We start from the raw sequence: 25,937 nt of genomic DNA, 5'->3' as shown, positions 1-25,937 counted from the left end.
TTTGAAATTTTATTAAAAAAAATTAGCCAAAGTCGCCCATCAATACATTATGAAAGTGTGATGGAACATCCTCTGTCCACATTGAGTAACCACTAACATGTATAACTTGAAGCTTATTTTGATCATGCAAAGGTACTTGAATATTTCAAGATGTAGTTTGTATTAAAAACATTTGAGAGTAACACGTACGGAAGATTGGTGGAGAGATGCAATACATAATGCAAAGAGATATGTCTAGAATTTTCTCATGACTAAGAATGAAAAGATTGACGGTTAGTTTTGTTTTTTCGTTTCTTATTCTTCTTCCCGTGATTATGATGAGAGATCAATTATTTAATATATTTGGTGACTTGTCATTTTAGTCCACTAAATTTAAATATTATCATTTTAGTTTGTTATCTATATTTGATTATGATATGATTTAAGTGTCCATTTGGAATATAGTTAAAAACTAGCTTATTGATTATTTATGCTATTGTTTGTGGGTCACACAAAGAAGAAGCATTTTTTGGGCTTAAGTTAGCTTAATTTGCTTTTGCTCAAAAAAACAAAAAAAAAAAGTTAGCTTAATTTGCTTTTGCTCAAAAAAACAAAAAAAAAAAGTTAGCTTAATTTGCTCAACCTGACATAAAGTTAACTTTTGTGGGTCCCATACTAAAGTTTTTGTGCAAAAGTATTAGGTCTCTGGATTATTGTAAAGTTAACTTTTGGGGGTCCCATACTAAAGTTTTTGCGCAAAAATATTAGGTCTTTTGATTATTGTGGCCTGCGAGTTCCATTTTATTTTATTTTTTAGCTATAGTGTTTTTAGTAAAAAAACAAATAATTTTTTTATTCAACTTTTAATTTTTATCTATAGTATTTTCAACAAAAAATTAAATAAGTTGTTTCAAAATAGATTAGTCTTTCCATTGCTATTTGAAAAATATTATTAAACTTTTTTCCGTTAATTTCCTTTTTATGTTATTTTATTTTTAGTCTGAAATAACGTTATTTTAAAAGAATAAATTGCATTTTTCAAACAACAATATAATGGATGGAACGACTAATAAATGTCTGCTTTGTTGAAATGAACTAATTAAAATAAAAAATTTCAATTTAGTGGTAAAAAAAATTGATAATTCACTAATAAGTATCCAGCTTTTCATCAGTCCTCCATAAGTTGTCTCTTAACTACTCTATTTATATACTCCAGGAAAGAAGATGTAGAGGAGAGTAGCTATTCCTACCAAGGTTCTTAAACCCGAACCGTAAATGGAAGAAGTTCAAGGTTTTTGAGGTCGGACCGAGGTCGAACCGTGATGGCGTCATAATTAATTAATTAATTATTTAAAATATAAATAAATACTTTTAATTAGTACAAATAGAAAAATTAACTAAAATAGTCCAATTAGATAAAAGATGTATCTTTATATTTTTCATATCATAATTTTGACAAGGCAAACAAAAAATATCAAAGCTTAAGCAAACATATATATAATATTTATTTTCTTATTTTTATGTTGATGAGTTAAACTTGTGATAATAATAATAATAACAATAATAATAACTTTAGAATGACGCTTACCTTAAATGACATTAAAAAAAGAAAAAAGAAAAAGAAAAAGAAAAAGAAAAAGAAGGGACACCTATTGTTTAAAAGGACCTCAATATTGGCGGATGACAAAAGTTAAAAACAATTGAATGGTCAAATCTCACTATTAGTCTATTGAGCTTCACGAGGTCATGTGGTAGTGGTTTTATCAGGCAAAACAGTGGGCACACTCAACAAGAATACAGCTATACAAGTTATTAGTGCACTACTCAAAAACAAGAAACAAGAGCCAATATGAGGAGATGAGTTTCTAGCTGCTGCCTGCCAGAAAATTAACAGTGATGTTAGCAACCTCACCAACTTGGCTCTTTGTTTTCTTTTTCTCTCTTGCAATTTTTTTTTTTATTTTTATTTTTTATATTCAAATTCTTTTTGGACTGAGATCTGTTTTCCAGCCAAATATAGTAAAAAAAATGGAATCATGCGAACCTCTAAAACCGGCCATGGTTCTCAGAACCGTACGGTTTGACCGCAGTTTGAGTGGTTTCATGCATTTTTCACATAGAGAGGTTATTAGAGCTAAAAGAACCGAAATAATGAGGGGTTCACGGTTAATCGGATCGGACCATACGGTCCGGTCCGGATCTGAGAACCTTGATTCCTACAGGTCGTAGAGGAAGAGTAGTGGATGTTTTGGAATCAATTTTAAAATAAAAATCATTTAGAAATGAACTACTTTTGGTTTATAAAAAAAGTGTTCGAACCACAAAAAGTCATGTTATAGCTTACTATATACACACTAATATTACATGTCCTTTGGAGGCATCCGATAAAATTAGCACATTTAATGTCTGTAAAACACAAACCAAGTTGATTCATTGCTGTCCTAATTCACAACCCAAAAGCTATGAAACTAACCATTCTATTTGCAATTGTGGCAAACCCATTTCCCATATAAGTGACACTACTTTCAGTTCTATACTCAAACCCCAAAATTTATCATGGCACAACACTACTTTTTTTCCTCCTTGCTGCCTCTTCTATCTCTTCTAGCAATCTTCTCTAATGTCATATCCCAAAGCAAGCCTGTAATGGCTGTAACACTACACACCGATTCACGGTGGATTGTTAACGAAGCCGGGCAACGAGTGAAGCTAGCATGTGTGAATTGGGTGTCACATATGGACCCTATGGTAGCTGAGGGCCTCAACAAGCAGCCTTTGGATGCTATCTCCAAGAGGATTGTATCCATGGGATTTAATTGTGTTAACATGGCCACTGTATTTAGTCACTAATGACTCATTGGCTTCACTCACTGTAAGACGGTCCTTTCAGATACTAGGTCTATCTCAATGCATTGCTGGTATCCAAGCCAAAAACCCCTCTATCATTGATGTTACTCTTATAGGAGCTTTTCGGGTACGATAACCGGACTTTCCTTTTGTCTGAACTTTTATTTAAATTTTTTGTGTAAAGTCTAAGTAATTTTGATAAATTATTAGTTTATAACTAAGAAGTTTAACATTTTCAGGCAGTGGTATCCAACCTTGAGGCCAACAATTTAATGGTAATATTGGACAATCATGTAAGCCAGCCCGGTTGGTGTTGTAGTGAAAATGATGGCAACGGTTTCTTTGGTGACAAGTATTTCAATCCAGAACTCTGGATTAAAGGACTAACTATGATGGCCACCATGTTTAAAGGTGTAGCCAATGTGGTTGGAATGAGTCTAAGGAATGAGCCTCGAGGCCCTAGACAGAATGCCCCTGATTGGTACAGGTATATATACCATTTTACTTTTGTATGTTATGCTTTTTTTTAGGTGACCCAAACTAAATCCTGAGAGTCTAATCTCACTTTTGTAAATGAAAATGTGAAGGTACATGCCAAAAGCAGCAGAAGCTGTGCACTTAGCAAACCCAAATGTTCTTGTTATTCTCTCAGGCATGAGTTCCGACACAGACTTGTCATTCCTCCAAAACCGACCAGTGAAACTCACATTCACTAGAAAACTAGTATTTGAGGTGCATAGGTATGGATTTACAGATGCCAACATATGGAAATATTACAACCCAAACCAAGCGTGTGCGGTAGTGGTAGGTATAATCATGAGATCGGCAGGATTTTTGTTGGAGCAAGGGTATCCATTGTTTTTCAGTGAGTTTGGGATGGACCTAAGAGGTAACGATGGACTTCTCAACCAGTTCATGAATTGCTTCTTTGCATTGGCAGCTGATCTTGACTTTGATTGGAACCTATGGACACTGGGTGGGAGTTACTATATTAAACAAGGAATCACTGAATTCGAAGAATACTATGGTCTGCTTCTTTGGAATTCGAATGAGCCCAGAAATTCAAGCTTTGTTAAGAGACTCTCAGCTATCCAGACTCCATTTCAAGGTAATTAGGATGGTAATTTGGGGTATTAAGATCTTTTTTTTTTTTCTATTTTTTTTAACACATCAATTTCATGGTTCAGATTAAATATTACAAATTAAAATGTGTATTTAACGACACATCATTTAACGTTTTAAATGACATGACATAGTATACTATTATATCCCGGAAATAAAATCTTTACCGTGAATTCTCTTCATTTCAAACTCTTATTTGTTCATTTTCCTCCATATTTCACTATTTAAAGATTCTACTTAATTAGAGTAGATGACAAGATTGAACATATGTAACTTGCAGGGCCAGGTCTACCAGAAACTAATCCACACCAAGTAATTTTCCACCCATCAACAGGTCTCTGTGTCCAAAGAAAATCACCACTTGAACCATTGAGACTGGAGCCTTGCAAAGACTCTGAAGCCTGGAGCTACACCCCACAAAAAACTTTATCGTTGAAAGGAAAAAATTTGTGCTTACAAGTAGACGGATTGGGGAAGCCAGCGAAACTCGGTAACATTTGCAGCGACTCTGGTTCACAATGGGAAACCATCTCTGATTCTAAGTTGCATCTCTCGTCAACAATCGGCAATGCCACTACCCTTTGCCTAGATGTTGATTCTAGCCACACCGTCATCACAAACACTTGCCATTGTGTAAGTATAGGTAGAACATGTGACCCAGAGAGCCAGTGGTTCAAGCTGATTAGAAGCTCAAGAAGTCCAAGTTCTAAAAACTCTTAGGAAAAAAACTTCTCTTGAACATGCTTGCTGGGGATTTTATGAAAGTTTTGAGCTTAGCTGATGCAAGGAACCAAGATCTTATGTTTTAATTTGAAATTAATTTTGTTTTTGAATTTGATTAATGTAGATAGTTTTTAGGGATTTGATTAGATGCTTTCGATATTAGTATAATCCCTAAAAATATTTAACTAGCACTTGTGTAATGCTGAAAGATAGTTAAATTTGAATAAGATTAATTATTATGAGTTGGGATATGTCTCCTTTTTTGTTTCCTTTTGTTTGGTGGTGATGCCAAATGCTCTTAGGTGGTGATGCCTAGGGTTTGCTGGTAGATTTTATGTGGTGAAGCTTAGAATTTGTTCTGTTGTTTCTTTTGTTCCTCTTTTATCTCTATTTTCCGTTCTGCATCATCAGCCTGGAGCAACAACAAGGGAAAGCGTTGAACAGTACAACAAAGCTATTACAGAGCTCCTTATATTATCAAGATTGCAGCTCACATCAGAAAGACAGAAAAGAAATAAAGCAGAAGAAGAAAGCAACGAAGAAGAAATAAGTTTTCTGTTTTCTGTCTAAACGACATTAGTGTAGTGTTGATGTTGTAGTTTTGTATTTCCTGTATGTAAAACTACCTGTAGCTTTCATTGTATTTAAGTTGGAGGAAGCTCACACGTGGAATAACAGACTCCTACACGTGCAGTAACAGAATTTTGGTTGTAACAGATTTGGGATATTTTCTCCAGGTCTATGTTTTAGTATTTAGGCGCAGAGCTTGTACAGATTCATTATTCAATTGAGATCATTATTTTCATTCTCTCTCTCTCGCATATTATCTTCTCCTTCATAGTTTCTGTATTTTCTTATATATATGGCCAATTGGCCATGAACATTTTGAACAAGAAAATTCCGTATTTCCTCTCAGTTTTTATATTGTCCAATTGAATTTATTTTAATAAAAAATGTGTTTCAAAACCGAGGTGGAAAATTTATGTCATCCTCAAAAAAAATTAATGTCTCAAACCTTTAATAAATTTTAATAATTAAGGTAATACATGTTGGTAAGATTAGGATTTAGATATTGTCAAATTAATTTAAAGAAAAAAAACTATTTTTACATTACACTATTTCATGAAAACTGGAAAGTGGGCATTGTAGTAAAAAGAATAGCACAGTTTTGCCCGAAGTGGTAAATATCAACCACATTTTTGTCTATAATGTACACTTTATATAGTAGTACTATTTATGTAAACTAATCAATGCACTTAATTTTATTTATTATTATTTTTAATGAATCAGGTCCAGCCACTTACTTTTGCTAGTGAATTAATTTTATTCTGTTATAATAATAAAGTTAATCAGAGATTGAATATAAATGTCATTATTTCATCTTAAAATAAGTTTTTAATTTTTTTTTTAGAAAACATTTTTAAATTAGTTGATGAGTGCTAACTCAAACAATAAAAGTATAAAACACAAGGATAGAGCCATGTTAAGACCAATGGCCCCCACCATTAACTTTAAGAAATTAAGACCAATGGCCCCGACAAGGATAGTCATTAGTTGATCTTCGTATAAGAGCATTCTCATCTGGTGTGTCAAATGCTAAATATTTGGCATTTTATACACCAAACACCAAAAAAACCCTCCCATGAGATATTCTAAATGCTATAATATTTGGCACACATGAATAGTACTATTCCATTTTCGGAACAGCATAAATGAAAATGCAAAATATATATATATATATATTCATTTTCTCTTTCTTCCTTTATGACTTTCTTTCTTCTCTCTCTTTCTTTTTTCTTCTTTCTTTCTCCGCCTCTCCCTTCATCTTCTGTCACTCTCTTCCTTTTTTCTTCTTCTTTCTTCTCTAGAATCTTCATCTCCCCCCCCCCCTTTTTTTTCCTTTTTTTCTGTCACTTTCTCTACGCCTCTCTGTCTCTGTCTCTGTCTCTCTCTCTTCTTTTTTCTCTGCCTAGACCGTTGCCATTGAGATCGACCATCACTGTGGAGTTTGGCCTCATCAATGAGGTCGACTGGTGGAGATCGCATGTAAGTTTGTGCGTTTTTTTATTTTTATTTTTATTTTTTTCGGTTGTGGATTCCATGTGATTGTGGGTGGTGGTAGAGTTTATTTCTTCATGTTTTTTTGGAGAGTTTTGTGTTGATTTTGGGGATTTTTTTAAGTAATATTGGGTGGTGGTGGCGGCCGGTGGATTGTTGTTGGTGGTGGCAGATTGTACCTGTGGCTGTGGGTGGTGGTGGCGGGCTGTGCTTGTGTATGGTGGTGGGTTTGGGCATTTTTTTTTTTTTTGGGTTGTGGATTCCGTGTGATTATGGGTGGTGGTGGAGTTGGGTTGATTCCATGTGATTTAGGTTGTATAAATGGAGTTGATTCATCTCTTTATTTTTATTATTTTTTTAGAGTTTTGTGTTGATTTTGGGGATTTTTTTTTTTTTAAGTAGTATTGGGTGGTGGTGGCGGGTTGTACCTGTGGGCGGTGGTGGTGGGTTTGTTACAGTTCTGTGCTTGTGTTTGTGTATGGTGGTAGGTTTTTATTTTGTATTTTTTTATATTGATGGTTTTTTTAAAAAAATATTTTTATATATTATTTTAATGTATAGAATTGAAAAATAGAAGATATGATGAACAGTGAATTGTAAAACGGTGTGTTAAAATAATAAAGTAGGTTTTTTGATGTGTCAAAATGACATGTTTATAGAATACCTGATGAGAATGCTCTAAGGTAATGACTCAAATTACCATTAGAATTATTGTTTAAGTAAAAATCAAAAGGAATTCAAATGGTAAGGATAAGGGCACAAAATCATATATTGGGCCTTGGGTTTTGGTCGAGAACGTTGATTGGTCCGAGTACGAATAAACAGTAGTAAGGGTGTTAAGCTTAGAGTCCCATAAATAACATGCAGACAGAAAGGTTGGGAAAGATGGTCCGAGGAGGAGTGTCTCCTCAGATAAACGAAGCATAGATCAAATGCATATCCTATCACTCGAAGTGACCTCCGAGGAAACTCCACTGATAGGGGTGTGCATTACGAACGTACTGGAAGATTGAGAACTAGGAAACATCTAAGAGAAAGCTGCTACTACCGCATTGAATGCTCTATAGCTAACTTTCTGGCTGCATTTATATGGAGAAGACTCCTGAACAGTGCTGCATTGGCTATCCCAACTCATAAAGGGCCAGAGAGGGTGTTCAATGCGACAAACACTCAAGTAGTGGACTGGATGATCAACAAATGGAGGGCCAAGATCATTGGAAGGGAGATATATAATGTATGGGACGCCTGGCAAATAGGGGTTTGAAAAAGAGAGAGAGAAATCTAGAGAGAAACACTGTAGCAGTCAGGAAATAATCTTGTAATCATACTTAATATAAATATACAAGAACTGATCTCCTCGGATCTGTCTGAGGACGACTTTCTTTAGTTGAAATCCATCTACCTTTTTGCTCTTGTCATTTGAATCCATTTTGTTTGCCATCCAACTCATTCTAGCTCAGTTTTCCAATCCACTATCTACAAATTTATTGTTTTGGGCCTTTTGGGCCCGAGCCTATTCATTCTTTGGGTTTGGGATTTAAACTCGGTCCTTACACAAACTGTAAGGACCGAATTTCGATTGGACCCAGTATAGGATTGGGTTTTAGTCCAACAAGCCCAAACAATAAATTTGTAGAGCGTGGGTGAAAGAATCAGTTCTATTCCAGAAGAAAGACAATAATAGTTGCTGATTTAAGAGCATTAAACACAAATAGGATAAAAAAATCTGTCCTCGGCACGGCCTGGGGAGCTATGTTATAATGTCTTGTTGATGAATAAAGTTACAAGAGTTCAAAGTATTATTACAAGGATTTCTTGGTTTTTCCAATCCCTTTTTTTTAGGCCACCTTCCCATGCTATATACTATAATATTGGTATCATCTCTACCATACATGTGTAGGGTTAGATTCTAGGAACTCCTTCTTGTCCAATCCAACATCTCTCAGAACCATCAACTAGTAGCTGTAAGGCTGCTTGACCACTGTTCAGGTGTCAGCTCCACATTAATGCGGCCAAAGAGTTAGTTAGGAGGCATTTAATGTGGATGTAGTAGCTTTTGAAGATATTTGTTGCCTCCCTTTGCTCATCCCTTATCCAATGCCTGACTCTTAATTGTGATGCAACCTTGAAGAATGCCCAAGATGATAAGACATTCTTACTGACTTCGGATCTCCGTTTTCGAGATGACTTTTCTCCTTGGACGTATGTTGGACTATCACATACAATCTTTATTTCTTCTTCTTATACCATTCCCATTATAACCTTATTTGACTATCCTCGGATAGGGCCATTGGGCCATAGGCCCAATTCATACGGTTTTAATAGTACATTCTAGATAATTGGCCCCGACAATAGCCCCTCAAAATCTTGCTTTTTGACTCCTCGGGAGGAAAGGAGGATTTTGATATCCTTAACCCATCGCGTTTATGGTTATACCCTGTTTACCTGAATTCCCAAATGCCTTTCTACCTGCTCAAGGCAAACTCCTGACGCTTCGGTGTCCAGAGTGTGCCATCATTAAATTTTGGTGGCTCTCTTGTCCCCCACGTTCATCGGCAGGATGTAAATCCAACGGTGGAGGATTTTCCTAGGTTTACAAGCGGGAATTTTCCCGCTTGTAATTTCTGTGCCACTATAAATAGCTTTTCAAATCAATTCCTTTTTCTACTTTCAACAATCACACAGTCCTAGAGCTCATACACTGAACCTGTCACTCTCTCTCACCTCCTTGTGCATCTACAAATACTAAAATTTTTTCCGAGGACCTTCTTTTCAAACCTGTAAGTTTCCTTGAACCCTCTTAGTTTTCGTTTCGAACTTGTTAATTTTTCTTCAAAACTTCTTAGAAAATGGGTAAGTTCAAGCGTTTAGTTGAGTCCGAGGAGGGTATGAAAAGGTTTAGGGTTAAGTACAGGATCCCACCAACAGTGGGCATGAGATACCCTGCCTAGGGAGAATGGGTAGATGCTAGGAAAACTGGAGAGGTGGTCATTCCCATGATCGCCTTCATAGAGGGAGGGATGACCATTCCCATGGGTACCATCACTAGAAACTACCTTAGGTTCTTTAGGCTATCTCTCACACAGTGCGCCCCAAATATGTTTATGGTATTGGAGAGTATAGAAGTTCTAAATGAGAGAATCAACTTAAATTTGACCCATTATGATGTGAACTGGGTATACAACCTACATCATTTGACAGGACAGGGATATTATCTTAAGTCAAGGTATCCCGAAGTAAGGATAATCTAGTGCCTCCCTACATCAAACAAAGGCTTAAAGGAAGACTTTTTAATCTTTTCTGGAGAATAGCATGATGGCCTACCCTATCCGACTAAGGAGGGGAAACCAGGTGGGGGTATAGCCGTAAATTTATGTGTCTTGGCTTGTGTTTCTCTTTTATTTCCCACTATCTCTACTTCTGAAAAAAATTTTCTTCCATTTTAATGATTTTGCAGATAAACGTTTTACCAAACCCTAGCTCAGCTTAGTCAACAGAGAGAGCCTAGATAGAATTTTACGATCTAAGGTGTACGTAAACGAAGCCAATGGTCAATTGCGAGCGGCGCACCTACATCATTTGACGGGACATGGATATTATCTTAAGTCAAGGTATCCCGAAGTAAGGTTAATCCAGTGCCTCCCTACATCAAACAAAGGCTTAAAGGAAGACTTTTTAATCTTTTCTGGAGAATAGCATGATGGCCTACCCTGTCCAACTAAGGAGGGGAAACCAGGTGGGGGTATAGCCGTAAATTTATGTGTCTTGGCTTGTGTTTCTCTTTTATTTCCCACTATCTCTACTTCTGAGAAAATTTTTCTTCCATTTTAATGATTTCGCAGATAAACGTTCTACCAAACCCTAGCTCAGCTTAGTCAACAGAGAGAGCCTAGATAGAATTTTACGATCTAAGGTGTACGTAAACGAAGCCAATGGTCAATTGCGAGCGGCGCACCTACATCATTTGACGGGACAGGGATATTATCTTAAGTCAAGGTATCCCGAAGTAAGGTTAATCCAGTGCCTCCCTACATCAAACAAAGGCTTAAAGGAAGACTTTTTAATCTTTTCTGGAGAATAGCATGATGGCTTACCCTGTCCAACTAAGGAGGGGAAACCAGGTGGGGGTATAGCCATAAATTTATGTGTCTTGGCTTGTGTTTCTCTTTTATTTCCCACTATCTCTACTTCTGACAAAATTTTTCTTCCATTTTAATGATTTTGCAGATAAACGTTCTACCAAACCCCAGCTCAGCTTAGTCAACAGAGAGAGCCTAGGTAGAATTTTACGATCTAAGGTGTACGTAAACGAAGCCAATGGTCAATTGCGAGCGGCGCACCTAATTCTTGGGTACACACCCATTTCTCTCGCATTTCAAGCCCTCAAGTGCGTGATAAAAGCCAACGATCCTCGGCTTCACCATATTAGTGTTACCTATGAAGGATTTGTCGTTCTAGAGGGTATTCCAATTCCTGAAGGTACACCTCTCACTCGACCACTCTTCGTAGCCACCCTTTCAGTAGGAGCATCCTCATCCCATCTCATTCTTGAAGAAGAGGAAGAAGAAGAAAAAGAAAATGAAGAAAAAGAAAAAAGTCCAGAGGGGATTGTAGATTTGTCAGACTCCTCTGAGGAATTTGAAGTGTTCAACCAAACTCCATCTCTCAAGGGTATATCGGCTGACGTTGACTTCCAGCATCAAGCAGAAGTCATCACTTCAGACGAAATGGGTATCCAGAGGAAATCCCAAAGGAGTTTGAGGGACTGAATAGAATCTCAGCTTGGAAAAGATGCACCAGGGAAATCCATACAACTAAAACTTTCTCCTCCTCCTCCTCCTAAATCTCCTCTTCCTCCTTCTCAGCCGTCTCTGCCATCTAGACCTGATCCCGCTGATCTGAAAAGGAAGTGAGAGCAGAAGGGAAAAGATGTGGTGGATGCTGGGAGGTCTCATCCCACTTATGACGACGAGACCCAGAGAGTTGCAAAGCAGCAAAAGACTAGCCAGACATCGCAGAGAAGTGTGGAGAGGGAAGATAATCAGCCTCGAGAGCCTCAGGCTTGGCCTCCAACACCCATGCTCAATGGTGAACCCTTGAGGGATGATGCATCACTCAGGGATTTCAATGGGGGTATTGGATGTCACGTTGCCTCAGCTTTAGAGGGGGCTCTATTACTCCTGAATGATATGGCCGAGCTGTGAAATATCAGGAAGAATGAGGTTTTCCTCAACCTCAAAAGATATTTGGGCATGGTATGATGCTATCCTCCTTTTTTTTTGTTATTTGTTATGTTACTAACCCTTTTCTTTTAGGTTGTCCAAGCCACTTTCAAGGTTAAGGAGATAACCAACTCTTGCTATCAGCAGTTGGATGATGAGAGGAAAAGGCGTGTAGCAGCTGTGCAGTTGTTCAACATTTCTAATCAAAGCAATACAAATTTAAGGAAAAAGCTGACTGAGGAGGAAAGGGCCAGGAAGAGTGCTGACTCAGCTCCGGAGAGCGTTCAGAGACAAGCCGAGGATCAGAGGCAGTGCCTACGTGAGGCCAATGATCAGCTGGCTTCTTCCAAGGAGCAAATAGCAGCTTTTAGGAAGAAATTGGAAGAAACCCAGAAGCTCAAAGATCAGGATGAGAAGTTGAAAGCTGAGGCCGAGAAGGCAAAAGTAGAGGCCGAGAGGGCTAGGAACGAGGCTGTACAACATGGTTACGACGTTGGCGTAGCCGAGACCGAGGATACCCTCCGGGCAGAGGTCCCAGCCGTATGTCGAATCTACTATGCTTAGACTTGGGAGGAAGCTCTCAACCGAGTCAGGGTTGAGGCTTCTTCTGAGCTGAGAAGGCCAGAAAACATCTACTTCCCACCAATGAGCCTCAGACCTTCCTTCCACTCAAGGTGAGGTGGCCTTTACAGTTCCTGACTCGGTTGAGGAAGCACAGCCTCAGGACCCTCTTCCTCCCAATCAGTAGGAGCAGTTAAAGGAACCTGAAGTTTCAAAGGAAACATCCTCGGACAAGGCCGTAGAGGTTCCACAAGATGGGGCAACTTCCCAAGGTTTTGAACAGGCCTTAGCTTCAATTACTATGCCTGCCGAGGGAGCCCCCAAAGAGAAGGAGAAGAAGATTCCTATTAAAGCGGATAAACCAGCTAACAAGACTTCCAAGGATAAGCTTTAGATAAAATTGAAACATTGAATCTTCATTTTGTAATGTAATTATGATTTTTGTAATGGAATTTGCTTTTTCCAAGACATGTTTTAATGAAATATGCATTTTTACTTTCTCAAATTTGTATGAGTTGTTATTTATTTTATTTGTTTTATTATTTATATATATATATATATATATATATATATATTTTAAGTAATTTTCATTTTGATTGTCCTTTGTTTGAACATAATCATATGCCAGGAAAGTACAAAGTTGCTTACACAAGAGAAAAACAAAGTTTACACATATTTTTAATCAGTAATCAAAGTGGATTGTAACCATTGAATCTGTAGTACTATTAAGACATATTTTGAATCTATCAATTCTAACAAGTTTAACTTCAAGAAAATGTTCTAATGTTTGATCAAATAAAGTTAAGTCTAGGGCACCCCAGAATACTTTAAGTGATGCTCATGGGCTTATTGCGGTCTATATCTTTATTAGGTGATAACAAACCTTGTGATCCGGGAATTAGGGGTTCATTTCCTTTAAATGTTTAAATTCATGTTGGACTAGCATTTTAATAGGTACCATAGTGCATTAATTTCCATTAAGTCTGTGGTCCGAGGATCCTAACATGACTTAATTTCTATTTAATATCTCAATAGATGTCAAAGGGTATTAATTTTCACCAAGTATGTGGCCCAAGGAACCTGACATGACTTAGTTTCTGTTTAATACTTCAACATATGTCAAAGGGTATGAATTTCCACCAAGTCTATGGTCCGAGGAACCTGACATGACTTAGTTTTTAAACATGTCAAAGGGTATTAATTTCCACCAAGTCTGTGGTCCGAGGAACCTGACATGACTTAGTTTCTGTTTAATATTTCAACAGATGTCAAAGGGTATTAATTTCCACCAAGTCTGTGGTTCGAGGAACCTGACATGACTTAGTTTTTGTTTAAAACTTCAATAGATGTCAAAGGGTATTAATTTCCACCAAGTCTGTGGTCCGAGGAACTTGACATGACGTAGTTTTTGTTTAATACTTCAATAGATAGGGGAACACATGATACATGATTGAGACAAATTAAAGAAGAATTAAACAGGACTATTTTTATTATTAATAATACCTCTTTAGGTTGTTTACATTTTAAGGATAGAGTACAGTTTTTTCGTCTAGATCCTCCAAATAGTACGCACCTATTCCTGCCATCGAAGTGATTCAATACGGCCCTTCCCAATTAGGCCCTAATTTTCCTCAGGCTAGATTCTTGGTAGTCCCCAAAAATTTTCTCAACACCAAATCTCCTAGGGCCAACGTTCTTAGCTTTACATTGGTATCATAACCTTGCTTGAGCTTGTGCTGGTAGTAGGCCAGTTGGACCATTGCATTCTCTCTTCGCTCTTCGATCAAGTCTAGACTTTTTTCCAGCAACCCATCATTGCCGTCCGAGGTAAATGCATTTGTTCTTAGTGTCGAGAAACCTGTTTCTAGAGGGATTACAACCTCGGCCCCATATGTCATTGAGAGAGGGGTCTCTCTTGTTGACCGTTGAGGCGTTGTTCAATACGTCCAAAGGACATGTGGTAATTTCTCCACCCATTTTCCCTTTGCATCATCCAACCTCTTTTTAAGTCCATTCACTATAACCTTGTTGACAGCTTCAGCTTGCCCATTTCCTTGTGGATAGGCTGTAGTGGAATATCTATTCTTTATCCCCAGATTAGAACAGTACTGCCTGAAGGCTTTGCTATCAAATTGAAGGCCATTATCCGAGATGAGGGTATGGGGGACCTCGAATCGAGTAACGATATTCTTCCAGATAAACCTTTTGACATCCATATCTTTGATATTAGCCAAAGGTTCAGCTTCGACCCATTTGCTGAAATAATCTGTGCCGACCAGCAGATACTTTTTATTTTCTAGTGCTTTAGGGAAAGGACCTACAATATCTAAACCCCATTGAGCAAAAGGCGAAGGGCTGGAAAGAGGATTAAGAACTCCTCCAGGCTGGTGAATGTTTGGCGCGAACCTCTGACACTGATCACATTTTCTAACATATTCTTGTGCTTCCTTTTGCATGCTCGGCCACCAGTATCCTTGAGTAATGGCCTGATGAGATAAAGATCTTCCTCCTATGTGACTTCCGCAAATTCCTTCATGTAGTTCTTCTAGGAGTGATTCTGATGCATCGGGATGTACATAAAGCAGACATGGTCCAGAAAAAGAATGTTTGTACAATTTTTTGTCCTTGGACATCCAAAACCGAGGAGCTTTCCTTCGTACTTTCTCAGTTTCTGACTTCTCCTCAGGCAATATATCCCTTTCAAGGAATTGCAGTATAGGATCCATCCAACTCAGCCCCAACTTGATTTGATGGACCTGGAGCAAGTCTCTCTTTATTGGGATAGGGGTGCATAAGTCTTTAACAAGTCTCACTCGGGGCAAATCCTGTGCCAAGGAAGTGGCAAGGGTAGCCAAGGAGTCTGCATGGGTATTTCCACTTCTAGGGATATGCGATAAGTCGAAGAATTCAAACTTTGTTTGTATACGCCTAACTTGGCCCAAATATTTCTGCATTCTTGTATCTCGAGCTTCCAATTCCCCTTTTACCTGGCCTACGACTAGTCTTGAATCTATGAACATTTCCACTGTCTTTCCACCCATTTTCTGAACCATCGCCATTCCCATCAACAAAGCTTCATATTCTGCTTCGTTGTTTGTAGCCGAGAACCCCAACCTTAAAGATTTTTCAATGGTGATCTTCTCAGGAGATGCCAGAACCAGCCCCACTCCTGATCCCCGCTAGTTTGCTGCTTTATTCACATATACTTTCTAGGGTAAGGGATATTGTGTGGAGATTAGGCCAACTGATTTTTCATCCATGCCATGCTGCTTCACATCTATTTCTTCAGGAAATTCAGCAAACTCGGCTACTAGATCGGCGAGGACCTGGCCTTTTACAGAGAGGTATGAGTCATATACTTGATGTTAAAAGCCCCTAGAATTGTATCCCATTTAGCAATCCTCCCGGTATAATCCACGCTCCGAAGTATTGACTTGAGTGGTAATTGAGTTAGAACAACCATGGTGTGCACCTGGAAATAGTGGGAGAGTTTTCGTGTAGCATGCACTACTACCAAGATGGCCTTCTCCAGTGGTAAATACCGCACCTCGGCTTCATGAAGTGACTTACTTACGTAATAGACCGGTCGTTGGATGCCACTATCTACTCGTACCAAAACAAAACTCACCGCATGGGAGGCTACCGCCAAGTAGGTAAATAGGACCTCATCCACCTCAGGACTGGACATGATGGGCGGCCGAGATAAGTACTCTTTGAGCTGTTGAAATGCTACAACACACTCCTCTATCCATTCAAATCCCTTCCATTTATGCAGCAGAAGGAAGAAAGGTCTGCACCTATCTGCTGATTTGGAAATAAATCGGTCCATTCAAATCCCTTCCATTTATGCAGTAGTCATCCCGGTCAATTTCTGGACCTCCTTGGGGTTCCGAGGTGGTTGCAAGCTATTAATGGTCTTAATCTAATCAGGGTTCACCTCAATTCCCTTGTAAGTGACCATGTAGCCCAAAAACTTTCCTGAGCCTACACTAAACGAACACTTAGAAGTATTTAGGCGTAACTTGTGTTTTCTCAGAATTCCAAAAATGTTAGCAAGATCTCCCACATGCTCAGACACCACCTTGCTCTTTACAACCATATCATCAATATAGACTTCAATGCTCCTGCCCAACTGTGGTTCAAACATTTTAGTCATCATCCGTTGATAAGTAGACCCTGCATTTTTCAAACCAAAGGGATAAGTAGACCCTGCATTTTTCAAACCAAAGGGCATCACTCTGTAGTGATAGTTTCCAGTGGGAGTGACAAAAGCTTTCTTTTCTTGATCATCCAGCGTTAATGGTATTTGGTGATATCCTTGAAAGGCATCCAAAAACCTCATCCGAGGATGGCCTACCGTCACATTCACCAATTGATCTATCCGAGGCATAGGGAAATGATCTTTGGGACAAGCCTTATTGAGGTCCGTGAAGTCCACACACACACGCCATTTCCCAGTTTTCTTTTTCACCACCACCGTGTTAGCTAACCACTGAGGATAGAAAACTTCCTTGATAGCCCCTGCTTGTTTGAGCTTTGTTACTTCATTTCTGACAGCCTCGGCGTGCTCTTTTGATGGATGTCGAGGTGACTGTCTCTTCGGAATGATGGAAGGGTTAACATTCAAATGATGACAAATGAAACTTGGGTCTACATCCGGGGCTTCATACGCGCTCCATGTGAACACATCAACATTTTTTCTAAGGAACTCAACCAATTGTTCTCTCTCTTGCAGAGGCAGTTGAGCTCCAACCTGAAAGAACTTCTCCAGATCATCGCCAACAATTACTCTCTCTAGATCTTCACATTTCGCTTCGTCGGTTGGTTCATTGAAGGGCAACGCCGGAGTTTCTGATTGCTATAAGCCATTATCAGCGGTGGCCGAGATTTCAACTTCAGGCCGATGTTGGATGGCCGCTACTAGGCATTGTCTGGCTATAGACTAATTTCCTAATATCTCTAAGACTTGGCCTCTAGATGGGTACTTCATCTTCTGGTGAATAGTAGAGGAGACGACCCCCAGGGTATGAAGCTAGGGTCTGCCCATAATAGCTGTGTATGGAGAGAAAGCATCTACAATAATGAAGTCCACCTCCACCACATCTGGGCTGGTCTGCACATAGGGGTGTCCACGGGTCGGTCCGGGTCGGGTTTGTGCCCAACCCGAGACCGACCCGATAGAATCGGGTTGAGAAAATCCTGATCCGCCGCCGACTTGTGAGGGAGTCGGATCGGCTTGGTCGGTTTTGTGCCGGGAACACGATCGGTTTGGTCGGAACCGTCCACGGTGAAAAATCCAGTCAAAATAGTTGATTTCAGGCGAAAAAACGACAAATCCGACGGAGATCTAACCGGATCTGGTGAGATCTCGCTAGATCCGGTGAGATTTCACTAGATTTGGACGAAATATCAATAGATCTACTTGATAAGTCGCCGAAATATGAAAATTTGTTGCCAGAATCTGAAAATTTGAAGTCGGAATCTGGAAATTTGAGGCCGGAATCTGGAAAATCTCGCCGGAATCTGGAAAATCCCGCCGGATTCTGGAAATTTCTGCCGGATTCTTGAATTTTTTTGCTTGAAATTCTTAGTACATCGGTCGAATCGGGTTTTTTCAGGTTTTGGGAGGAAAATCGAGACCGACCCGCTAGAGTCGGTTTTTGGAACAAATGACCCGTTGCCGACTGGTGACTTGATTGGGTCGGCCGGTTTTCGGGTCGGATCCGGTCGGAATCTTCGGGTGGGTCGGTTTGTCGGATTGGATGGACAGCCCTATCTGCACAGGTAATTTGATCTGACCTTTCGGAACAATCATTTTACCTTCAAAACTCACCAGAGGAGAATTGTAGGCTGTTAAGTTTTCAGGTTTCAAATTTAGCCCCTTATATAGGTCAGGATACATTATCTCAGCTCCGCTGCCTTGGTCAATCATCACCCTTTTCACATCGTACCCACCAATTCTAAGTGTAACCACTAAAGCATCATCATGGGGCTGTATGGTTCCAAGTTTGTCCTCATCTGAAAAACCTAACACCAGTGGGATGCCCATCTTGACTCTTTTAGGCATTGAGCTGGATTCGTCAACTGGGTAACGAGATACTGACATTACTCTGGAAGGACAAGATCCGGTCCTCCCTAGGGCAGCAAAAATGACATTTATTGTGCCAAGAGGGAGTCTTGAAGAAGCATCTCCCCGAAGTTCCAAACCCGTTTGGCTTCCCCGACCATTGGAATGATGTAAGAGTTGCTTTAACTTCCCTTCCTGGACTAGTTGGTCCCACAAGTTTCTGCAATCCTCAGTAGTGTGCCTATGATCATGATGATATTGGTAGTAAAGGTTTTGATTGTGCCTTATAGGATCTTCTACCATCTTGTTTGGCCATTTAAAGAACGGTTTGTTTTTAATCTTCTTCAGAACCTGTTATACTGGTTCTTGGAATACAGCATTAACCACCTGGGTGTTGGTAGATCTTGGCTTCCCAACAAAATCTTTCCGAGGTCGGTTATTATTGTACCGGTTCGACCTGAAATCCCTCATCTCTTGAGGGATCACCTTAGCCTTTCGTTTCCCCTGTATTTGGTCTTCCTTTATCCTTCTATACTTGTTAATCCGATCCATAAGTTGGCGCACATTAGTAACAGGCTTACCAGTCAGAGATTTCCTCAGGTCATGCTCGGCTGGGAGGCCAGCCTTGAAAGTATTGATGGCCACATCGTCATAATCGCCGTCTATTTCGTTAAACATCTCCCAGTATTTATTTGAGTAGGCCTTCAGAGTTTCCCCCTCCCGTATGGACATAGATAACAAGGATCCCAAAGGCCAAGGAACCCTGCTACAAGTGATAAAGCCAGCACCAAAGGCCCGGGTGAGTTTCTTAAAGGAGTCAATAGAATTCGCCCTTAAACCATTGAACCACCTCATCGCCACTGGGCCCAAGCTAGATGGAAAGACCTTACACATCAAAGCCTCATCTTCAGAATGAATGGCCATCCTTTGATTGAAATGACTGACATGTTCTACTGGATCTGTTCGACCATTATAAATGGTGAACGTGGGCTGATGGAATTGCCGAAGAAGACTCGCACCTTCTATGTTTCGAGTGAATGGTGACTTAGAAACTTGACTCAACGCCTTGTTCATGATATCGTTCCATAGGCCTCTACGAGGCGGGCTCTTATATCTACGTCTATGGTGATACTCCTCGTCGTAGGAGAAAGTCTTGCTGGACGGAGTTTTGGATCTCTGTCTATAACTAGCACCATCTATCTCCTCAGAGGACAGCTCGAAGTTGGGCGATGAATGTCTTCGCCGTGTGTGGCGCAATTCCCTCTTCAATTCATCAATTTCACGTTGCATGTCTCTATCATTCTTTGAATGGGAAACATGGCTCTTCCCTCGAGACTGGCTTTTACTAGTATGAGCTGTGTGCACACTTCCCTCATGATCTCCTCTCCATTCGAGGCTCCTACGTGGATTGCTATGTTGAGACCCCCTTGACTCTACTTGGTGTAGATTAGCATCCACCTGGTGTGGTCCTATCGCTGCCTGGTGTGGACCTGCTTCTTCCATCTTAAATGTTGTACCCAAATTTCTTTCAGAATAGATCAAGTCTTCTCCACAGACGGCACCAATTGTAAGGACCAAATTTGGATTGGACCCAGTATAGGATTGAGTTTTAGTCCAATAAGGCCAAACAATGAATTTGTAGAGCGTGGGTGAAAGAACTAGTTCTATTCCAGAAGAAAGACAATAATAGTTGCTGATTTAAGAGCATTAAACACAAATAAGATAAGAAAATCTGTCCTCGGCACGGCCTGAGGAGCTATGTTATAATGTCTTGTTGATGAACAAAGTTACAAGAGTTCAAAGTATCATTACAAGGATTTCTTAGTTTTTCTGATCCCTTTTCATTAGGCTACCTTCCCATGCTATATACTATAATCTTGGTATCATCTCTACCATACACATGTAGGCTTAGATTCTAGGAACTCCTTCTTGTCCTATCCAACACCTCCTAGAACCATCAACTAATAGCTGTAAGGCTGCTTAACCACTGTTTAGGTATCACCTCCACATTAATGCGGCCAAAGAGTTAGTTGAGAGGCATTTAATGTGGAGGTAGCAGCTTTTGAAGATATTTGTTGTCTCCCTTTGCTCATCCCTTATCCAATGCCCGACTCTTAGTTGTGATGCAACCTTAAAGAATGTCCAGGATGATAAGATATTCTTACTGACCTCAGATCTCCGTTTTCGAGATGACTTTTCTTCTCGGACGTATGTTGAACTATCACATACAATCTTTATTTCTTCTTCTTATACCATTCCCATTATAACCTTATTTGACCATCCTCGGATTGGGCCATTGGCCCAATTCATACAGTTTTAATAATACATTCTAAATAATTGGCCCCCACACAAACAATTATATCAAATACAATATCGAGAAATATATTTGAAAAAAAAAAAGGATATTGATTGTGGAACCACGAGTTTATTAGCAAAATGACAATTGTTGTGTAAAATATTGTGTGTCATGCTCATGCATGCCCACAGAAGTACTAATTATTGCATTATTCCATGATAATAATAAACTGATTCAAAGTGAAATAACAGAATTACGATTTATCTTGAAATAAGTTACTGACTCAAATAAGAAAATATTCAATAATAGATTTTGATAATGTAGTGTATGCCCACAAGATTATGAATCATGACACTGAATTTGATTACTATAGCTTCTTTCCTTCTTCTTCCGTTGTCTCTTAACTAGTTTATCTCTCTAGGAAAAGAAAATTACTCAATCTTTATACACCAAAATAAAGATAGAGAGGCTTAAGTAGAGAGGAAAAAGAAAATCTACTCCAGTACTCCATCAATATACGGTTTACTGATGGTCTAGATAGAGTTTTTAGGGCAATTCTTGGAGTTTCTAAAATCTTCTCCATCAATTTTGAATTGATTGGATTAATTTTACCACATTACCAATATTTAATCAAATATAAACTATCATTAGAGTTATACTAAGAACTTTAAAGGATCTTAATCCATCTTTATACACCAAAAGAAACATTGAGAGGAGACTAGGAGGGTCATCCCTACACTAGTATAAAACTAGTTGTAATTAATTTGACTGTAAATTATTTTTGGTACATCGACATGCTATTTGAAAAATAATTTTGGAGAACACGTAAATTCTTATTTTTACCAACATACAATAAGTCTATTCCGAATAATCAATACAATAACAAAAAACTAAAAATGATATCAAGAACAATCTCATAAAGTTATAGAATTATGTGTATGCATTGTGTTTAAATGTTAATTTGTGCCACTAGGATAAAAATTTGGTGCGAAGCGGTTTTTTGGCCAAACAACCCCTTAAGAATATTAGTCATAGTATCTACCTTTGTGTTGGACACACTTTCACACACAAAGGATTAAGAACAACTTTATAATAAAGCTTTTCTCTTTTCTCACTTGTTAATGTATATTATATTATATTATGGGCTTTAGGCCCAATTACCTTACTTGTACAACACTTTACTTGTACCGCACACTTACGCCTCCTATATAAGGCTCTGATCGTGCCCTTGCTGATACCACATCTGAGCTCCTTTGACTACGATGGCTTCTTAAGGATTTGGGTGTGTCCACCTCCTCTGCTACTCCCCTTTATTGTGACAACCAGAGTGCCATTCATATTGCTCACAATGATGTCTTTCATGAACGGACTAAACATATCGAGATTGATTGTCATTTTATCCGTTATCATCTTGTCCATGGTGCTCTTAAGCTCTTCTCCGTCTCTTCCAAAGATCAACTTGCAGATATCTTCACCAAGTCACTTCCTAAGAGACGCACTCGTGATTTAGTTGACAACCTCAAGTTGGTCTCACATCCACCTTGAGTTTGAGGGGGGCTGTTAATGTATATTATATTATATTATGGGCTTTAGGCCCAATTACCTTACTTGTACAACACTTTACTTGTACCGCACACTTACGCCTCCTATATAAGGCTCTGATGTATATTCTCTTATTATGAAATACAATACAATCTTCCAGTATTTCTAACATCACTCTTCTATTTTTCCTTTCCCCCTTCTTTTCGCTCTTCGTTGTTCTCTTCAATGCAAATTTCACAAATGATGAGGTCGTAGTTATAGGGGTTTTGGGTGGTTAGTATGGAATTCCGACAAATGAGATTGCACAACTTGATTGCATCTTGACCATTGACCTTACCTAACTCTAACAAAAGGATGGTTAGGAAAGTGGCCAATTGGCCACGTGTGGGCCAGGAGCCCCACCTAGCTCAATGAGGTGGCATGCTAGGATCAAGCCATTTGTCACGCCTAGAATAAGCCACTTGAAGGCTGAGAGCCATTGGAATTACCTACCACATTTTATTTACTTATAATTTAATTTATACATGGGATTCACTAAAAATAATACCAAGGGTTAGGAACACACACTAGCATGATCAACATATTAGAACCATGCATAAATTAAATTTCTTTATAATTAGTATTCACTAATATTATCCAAATCAAATTAGTATATATGTGTATGGGCTTTTATTTTCTCGCATCAACTTTTTTGTTTTAAATGTGGATATACATAAATTTTGGATAGTAAATACCAAGCGTTAGGAACACACACCAACATAAGCAACATGTTAAAACCACATAGAAATCTTGTTATTATAATTAGTATTCACTAATATTATCCAAAAAAAAATAGTATATATACGTATGGGCTTTTATATATGTTATTCAAAAACAAATTTACTTTTTAAAAAATGTACATCAACGAATCAATTATGGATATTGGTGTAAAATAATGGACGTAATTGAGTGGAAAAAAAATACTTTCCCTACGTTTATTAATGGATCTTCATTTACAATAAAAAAAGGAATTAAAACTAATTATACAATTCAGGGAAAACTCACTTCCTATATAAAGTAACACTTTCAGACTTTCTCTTCATGCCCAAGCCTCTACTCAAAACCAAAACGTGGCGGAACACTTCTCTTTTCTCCCTCTGGTAGCTATTTTCCTAATCTTTTCTAGTGTCATTTCCCAAAGCAAGCCTGTAACGGCTCTAACACTACAAACCAATTCCCGATGGATTGTCAACGAAGCTGGGCAACGGGTGAAGCTTGCATGTGTAAATTGGGTGTCACATTTGGATACCATGGTGGCTGAGGGCCTCAACAATCAACCCTTGGATGCAATCTCCAAGAAGATGGTGTTTATGGGATTTAATTGCGTTAGGCTCACATGGCCATTGCTTATGGTGACAAATAACTTATTGGGTTCTCTTACTGTAAGAGAGTCTTTTCAGAAACTAGGTCTATCTCAATACATTTCCGGTATCCAAGCTAAAAACCCCTCCATCATTGATGTTTCCATTATAAAGGCTTTCTAGGTAAACTAACTATACTTTCTTTCATTTCCATGAAAACGATTATTTTCATTTGAAATGGATCTATTTTATAATTCATATTAAATATTACAAATATAAAAATGTATCTAGTGTCACATCATTTAAAATTTTAAATAACGTAGCAGTTTGCATATTATAAGGAACTTTTACATTTTTAAAGTGTGGTATCCAACCTTGGGGCCAACAATGTGATGGTAATACTAAACAATCACATAAGCCAACCCGGTTGGTGTTGTAGCGCATATGATGGCAATGGTTTCTTCGGTGACATTTATTTCAACCCAGACCTTTGGATAAAGGGACTAACTCAGATGGCTACCTTGTTTAAAGGTGTTCCCAATGTGGTTGGAATGAGCTTCGAGGCCAAAGACAGAATTTGCCTGCTTAGTACAGCCACAGGTAAATATATGATCTTTTTGTATTTTTTTCCTTCATAATTATATTCCTTTTTGGGTGACATAAACTAAAGACTCAAGAGGCTAATTTCATTTTTGTAAATGAAATGAGAAGATAATGCCGAAAGGAGCAGAAGCAGTGCACATGGCAAATCCAAATGTCCTTGTTATTCTCTCGGGATTGAGTTATGACACAGACTTGTCATTCCTCCGAAACCATTCAGTGAACCTCACATTCACTAGAAAACTAGTATATGAGGTTCACAGGTATGGATTCACAGATGCCAAGATATGGGAATATAGCAACGCGAACCAAGCTTGTGCAAACGTGGTAGATATATTCATGAGATCTGCAGGATTTTTGTTGGAGCAAGGGTGGCCATTGTTCTTCAGTGAGTTTGGGATGGACCTAAGAGGTACCAATGAACAACTCAATTGGTACATGAATTGCTTCTTTGCATTGGCAGCTGAACTTGACTTTGATTGGAACATATGGACACTTGGTGGGAGTTATTATATTAAACAAGGAGTTACTGAATTCGAAGAGACCTATGGTCTTCTTCATTGGAACACAAGTGAGCCTAGAAATTCAAGCTTCCTGGAGAGGCTCTCAGCTATCCAGTCTCCTTTTCAAGGTAAGACCTCATGGCTATACTTTCAATGGTTCCTTTGAACCCCTTATTTCACTATTTAGAGGATTGTGCCTAGTGCAACAAATGAGACTCCTGTTCAAAATTGATCATGTGTCATGTCACATTTAATGCACTGGAACATTAGACATCACATGATTGAATACATATGACTTACAGGGCCGGGTCTATGAGAAGCTAATCCGCACCAAGTAATTTTCCACCCATAAACGGGTCTTTGTGTCCAAAGAAAATCATCACTTGAACAGTTGAGTCTGGGGTCCTGCAATGTCGCTGAAGCCTGGAGCTACACACCTCAGAAAACTTTATCATTGAAAGGAACAAATTTATGCTTAAAAGTAGATGGATTGCGGAAGCCAGCGAAACTTGGTAACATTTGCAATGACTCTGCTTCACATTGGGAAACCATCTCTGATTCTAAGTTGCATCTCTCGTCAACAATTGGCAATGCTACTACCCTTTGCCTTGACATAGATTCCAGCCATACAGTCGTGACAAATACATGCAATTGCTTAAGCAATAGTAGAATTTGTAGCCCAGAGGGCCAGTGCTTCAAGATTATTACAAGCGCAAGAAGTCTAAGTTCTATAAAAATCCTAAAAGATCCCTCTCCTAAGTCTCAGAACTTATCGTGAAGGTGCCTGATGAGAATTTTATATTAAATTAATTTCTTTTTTTTTTTGGGTAGATATTATGGAGCATATTGGTCCGTTCAGCTAGAGAAGAAGCTTCAGTTAAACTTGCAGTGTGTATATATTGTATTTTAGATTAGCATTTGTACACATTTTCCCTAATTTTCACCTGTGATATTGTAATTAATTAAAATTAGTTAGTTTATTTGTGATAGTTTCCAGGTTGTTACCCTTCTATTTAGAAATTACAAGAGTGCTTAGAGTCCATTTAGATATAGCTGAAAACTGAAAACTGAAACTAA

The 25,937-nt window shown here is 38.6% G+C and overlaps 2 pseudogenes; both read left to right on the top strand.

Annotated features, from left to right (window-relative positions):
• The first annotated feature begins 2,357 nt into the window (after positions 1-2,357).
• On the top strand, positions 2,358-4,917 carry LOC126718343 (glycosyl hydrolase 5 family protein-like; annotated as a pseudogene).
• An 18,393-nt stretch (positions 4,918-23,310) lies between these two features.
• LOC126719767 (glycosyl hydrolase 5 family protein-like) lies at positions 23,311-25,638 on the top strand (annotated as a pseudogene).
• The last annotated feature ends 299 nt before the right edge of the window (positions 25,639-25,937 follow it).

The sequence above is a fragment of the Quercus robur genome, chromosome 3, assembly GCF_932294415.1.
Source record: "Quercus robur chromosome 3, dhQueRobu3.1, whole genome shotgun sequence".
Lineage (NCBI taxonomy): Eukaryota > Viridiplantae > Streptophyta > Magnoliopsida > Fagales > Fagaceae > Quercus > Quercus robur.
This window is presented reverse-complemented; position numbering and strand designations above follow the sequence as displayed.